Source organism: Octopus bimaculoides, chromosome 6, assembly GCF_001194135.2.
Source record: "Octopus bimaculoides isolate UCB-OBI-ISO-001 chromosome 6, ASM119413v2, whole genome shotgun sequence".
NCBI classification, from domain to species: Eukaryota; Metazoa; Mollusca; class Cephalopoda; order Octopoda; family Octopodidae; genus Octopus; species Octopus bimaculoides.
Window position 1 is genome coordinate 89,068,793 of NC_068986.1, and position 5,937 is coordinate 89,074,729.

Sequence of the window (5,937 nt, forward strand, 5' to 3'; positions counted from 1 at the left end):
ATATATATATATATATACGTATATATAGCAGGACCATCATTGCTGCACCTGCTTGTGAGACCCAACGTTTGAGCAATTTCCTCGACATCTTACTCAAACCATTTCTAAAGTATGTGAAAAGCTTCATCAAGGATGACTTAGACATGCTTCACCATTTCCCGAAGACAACATATGAAGAAATTTTGTTAGTATCATTCGATGTGCTGAATTTGTACACCAATATCCCACACAATTATGGCATAGAAGCGATCATCTTCTGGCTAGAAAAATACCCAGAAGAGATCTCAAGACGCATCAAACAACAGATTCATAATCGCAGTACTCAAATTCATCCTACTAAACAACTATTTCATGTTCGATACAGTTTACTATCGACAGATTGTGGAATTGCAATGGGAACCTGAGCTGCTCTAGTGATTGCGAACCTTGTAATGGGTTACCTAGAGCTTAAAATATATCAATCATCACTAGAAAAATATGGCACTTCATTCCATTGCTATTTAAAGGAGAACTGGAAGAGGTATTTGGACGACTGCTTTATACTTTGGAAAGACAGCATAGACAAACACCTCGATTTCAAAATAATGCTCAACCATATCAATAGCAACATACAATTCTCCATGGAACACAGCAATAAACAACTCCCTTTTTTTTACATCCTAATTAAAATAGTCAATAACCACATCGAAACAGACTTCTCTAAACCTACAGATTCTAAACAATAGCTATTATTCAACTCATGCCACCCCAAACACATAAAAATTAAAATACCTTATCATCTAGCGAAAATAATCTGTACCATAGTTTCGGACACCTATACTCGTGAACGAAGACTTCTTGAACACAGATCAATAGGAGATATAACAATGAACAAAATTTTAGGCTCACACAAAATTATCAAAAGCAAAATGCAACTTAAATCATTGAAAAAAATATTAACCAGCGCAAGACTGGATGGGATACACTTGTATCACATCTTAATAATACTAAATTTTAACCCTAAAACGTTTCTTCAAATTTTTTTCTCATGTTTCATTTTGTCTTCTTTTAGGTACTCGCGTTCATTATTTCGTATTACTTCGTGTGTAGTTCGTATTTCTTCTGCTGCCTATTGTTATTTTGCATTTCGGACTCCTTCAATTCACACGGAAAATCGTGTTATTATTTTAATAATGCTCATCAGCTTTCTGCTGTTTAGTATTTATTAGTTACTCTCTTATTGAAAATTTCGCTATCTTTGTGACTTGCAATTTATTCGTTGTATATTTGATAAGACATTATTCACTTTCTTACCTTAACCCATTCACTCATTCTCCCTCATTACTCTCACGGGAAACTCATTTCATTATTTCATCACTTCCGTTCTATCTATATATATAGTTTCGTATTTCATTTTTCTCTCAATCAAAATTTTCCTCCACTTCGCTCCCCCCCACACACACACACATTTTCCTTCATATCATACATGAAATTCCTCCTCCCGCGCACTCTCTCTCTATCTCTTTCCCTCTCACTCTTTCTCTATCTTTCTCTCTCTCTCTCTCTCTCACTCTCTTTCTGTCTCTCTCTCTCTCTCTCTGTCTCTCTCTCTCTCTCTCTCTCTCTCTTTCTCTCTCTCTCGTTATCTCTATCATTATCTCTGCCATTTGCTCACCGACTATGTCTTCCTAACTTTCAATTCATCATCTCTGCTTCATACGTTTACCTTACTCCATTCCCCACTTGCTCGTTCTCTATTCCTTTTTCACAATTTCTTCAATTCCTTAGTCTCTATATTTTACTGTCTGCTCGTATGACTACACTACCACATTTTCACTAATGACAGCCAATTATATATCTTTCCGTTCCACTCTTTATGTATCTAGTCTACCTTTCTTTATCAATGGGTTGTAGGCACACAGCAATTCGTGATGCAACCATAATACACAAAGTATATTAAACGATTTTATATGTCAATACCGTCAGCAGTGCACTTAAATCTTGCTTAGATCATCTCTACAGATTTTTTATAGAAATTATAGCCAACATTGATTTTGATATAACCTTTTGTATCCGAGTCACATATAAACAAACAATGAGATCGAAGATGAAAAAATGGGTAATGGGCGTATATGCCATATTTTGGGAGGCTTTGCCCCTTCATCAGTACCCAACTACTCCATTAATGATCCAGGAACTCATTGCTTAAATAGCTACTACATATAGCTGTGTAACGTAATTAGATATACCAGTGCTAACGCAGAATTACACGGTATTGACTTATAAAAATGTTTAATATAACTTGTAGCACATTATGTTTGCATAACGGAATCCCATTTGCCTAAAAGCCATTATTTATGTACCAGCTTCCAGTAATGTGTCTGATATGTAAATTGCACTATTTAAGCAATGAGTTCGTGGATGATTAATAAGTTTTATGGGTGCCGATGAAGGAACAAAACCTCCCGAAATATGGCATGAACGCCCATTATCCATTTTTTAATCTTGGTTCTTTACATCTGATGTCTCAGATACCAAAACGTCGTGACAAAATCAGTGCTGGTTATAATTTCTATAGAAAATCTGTAGAGATGGTCTCAACTCCTATTTTTATTATACTTTCCTTCTCACTTCCACCAAACTCGGCACACTCCCTACTTTCTCTTTGCCGAATTACTAAAAGCAAAAACATATTCAAGATGGAGACGCTAACTATAGTGATCTCAGGATATTTGTGGCGGACACGTTAAGGAAGTGCATTCGTGTCGCAATAGCTGCTCTAACCGATGCTTAGTAGTAATAGTAGTAGTAGTAGTAGTAGTAGTAGTAGTAGTAGTAGTAGTGGCAGCAGCAGCAGCAGCAGCAGTAATGAGGTGGAGACGATGGTAGTAATATAATAGTAGCTGTAATAGAAGTGTTTGGGAAGTGGTAGTAGTAGTAGTAGCAGCAGCAGTAGAAGTGACCTTTAATGAAGGTGTACATCATGTGCTGGAATATATGTGGTACATGTGGTAGTGTGGAGACGCAATGGTCCAGTAGGTTAGGGCAGCGGACTCGCGGTCATAGGATCGCGGTTTCGATTTCCAAACCGGGCGTTGTGAGTGTTTATTGAGCGAAAACACCTAAAGCTCCACGAGGCTCCGGCAGGGGATGGTGGCGAACCCTGCTGTACTCTTCCACCACAACTTTCTCTCACTCTTACTTCCTGTTTCTGTTGTGCCTGTAATTCAAAGGGTCAGCCTTGTAACATTCTGTGTCACGCTGAATCTCCCCGAGAACTAAATTAAGGGTATATGCGTCTGTGGAGTGCTCAGCCACTTGCACGTTAATTTCACGAGCAGGCTGTTCCGTTGATTGGATCAACTGGAACCCTCGACATCGTATGCGACGGAGTGCCAGCACACACATGTGCTAGTACTGGTAATGTGTTTGTTTATAGCGGTGGACAGTTGTACCAGAAGCGTCTTCAGTAATACACAAGGAAATCTCAGAGACAATTGGATCAGTTCAAGATACAAATTTCTTTATTCCTTTCCTCAAGATTATCCTTCTCCTCTATAACTTAATGTGGCCCCACCCTCAGTCATAACCAACAAAAGTATCTGTAATATGTTCAACCGAAATCAGACAAAAACCTCTACACATCATTACTGACTTTAGGTCTACAATGGACTGACAGAAATAGTGAGAAAACAAGGATGAAAAATAAAGGGAAAATGGAAAAAAAAATGTAAGAATGAAAGAAAGAAAGAAAGAAAGAAAGAAAAGAAAAAAAAGAAAAAAGGAAAAGGAAAGCAAAAATAGCAAGTAGAGGTACGTAATTGTCAATTATTTACTGAAGAAACGACCTGAAAGTCTTTCATTAAAACTGTTTGCTGTCAACAGCACATTGATTTACTTACTTATTATCATCAACCTCGTCGTTTCGTCGTCATCGTTATCGACGTCGTCATAACCAGCCATTGTCATTATCATCACCATCATCATCATCATCATCGTCATCATCATCATCATCATCATCATCATCACCATCATCACCATCATCATCATCATCATCATCATCACCATCATCATCATCATCACCACCATCATCATCATCATCATCATCATCATCATCATCATCATCATCATCACCATCATCATCATCATCATCATCATGACGATGATGATGATGACGATGATGATGATGACGATGATGATGATGACGATGATGATGATGATGATGATGATGATGATGACGATGACGATGATGACGATGATGATGATGATGATGATGATGGTGATGATGATGATGATGATGACGATGATGACGATGATGATGATGAGGATGATGATGGTGGTGGTAGTGGTGGTGTTGGTGGTGGAGGTGGTGGTGGTGGTGCTGGTGGTGGTGATGATGATGATTTTCACGGCGACGACGGCGACGACGACGACGACGACGACGACGACGACGACGACGACGACGATGTCATCCTTCTTCATACTCCTTTCCAACACATTTCAGGATACGACACAAGACCACCACTTCGAAGACAAGCTCTAAATGGGTAAATAACCGCAACGTTAGTTTTCGCTGATAAATTTCACAGTGACTAAAGGCTGCAATTCCTTTCCCCAATTATTGGACGCGTTCGGTGTCAAGCTAGTGCACACCCTCTAGAATTTCTCATCTTTTTCAACCCTTCTGAGGGCCTATACTTTGATGACAGACAATCTAATGTTAGCTCATAATACAATACAATTTCATGAGATGAGACATTGCCGTACAGAATTCGTGCCCATTGCAGCGCAGACTGCTCCTTTCGAACATAGCATCGACACTAAAGTACTCTCACAATATATGAACTTAGAATATAGAACCAGAACATATACTGCATGACGTTAAGCCTGCGATACTAATAATACTGCCAATTTATTGCTCATATAGGAGTAGGAGTGGCTGTGTGGTGAGTAGCTTGCTTACCGACCACATGGTTCCGGGTTCATTCCCACTGCGTGGCATCTTGGGCAAGTGTCTTCTACTATAGTCTCAGGCCCGACCAAAGCCTTGTGAGTGGATTTGGTAGACGGAAACTGAAAGAAGCCTGTCGTATATATGTATATGTATATATATGTATGTGTGTGTGTGTTTGTGTGTCTGTGTTTGTCCCCCCAACATCGCTTGACAACCGATGCTGGTGTGTTTATGTCCCCGTAACATAGCGGTTCCGCAAAAGAGAACGATAGAATAAGTACTAGGCTTCCAAAGAATAAGTCATGGGGTCGATTTGCTCTACTAAAGGCGGTGCTCCAGGATGGTCACAGTCAAAAGACTGAAACAAGTAAAAGAGTAAAAGAGTAAAAGTATACTAAAAGTTTCGAAATTTATCTCACGGCAAGATATTAGGTGAGAAGGGTTATAGTTGAGTACTTTAAGCCTGTGATTTTACCGTTACATGAAGAGAAATGGTAAAAGCCAAACCTGATACGAATATCATTTCTCTTCCGTACGTAAATAACTAGAAGAAATATCGAAAGATATTTTCCCAGCATTCTGCCGATCTACCCCCTTAATCATTCTTTCTGTTATAGATACAAGGCCTAAAATATTGAGGCAAGGGTTCCACCGAGGTCGAATTTGTCTTCCATTCTTTCGGGATCTGTAAAATAAATACCAGTTGATCACGACACTACGTTCTGAGTTCAAATTCATCCGAGGTTGACATTGCCTTTCACCTTTTAGGGGTCGATAAAATTAAGTACCAGTGAATAACCGGGATCGATGTAATCGACTAGTTCCCGAATTTCAAGCCTTGTGCCTTTAGTAAAAAGGATTCTTCTTCTTCTTCTTCTTCTTCTTCTTCTTCTTCTTCTTCTTCTTCTTCTTCTTCTTCTTCTCCTCCTCCTTCTCCTTCTCCTTCTTCTTCTCCTTCTTCTTCTTCTTCTTCTTCTTCTCCTTCTCCTTCTTCTTCTTTTTCT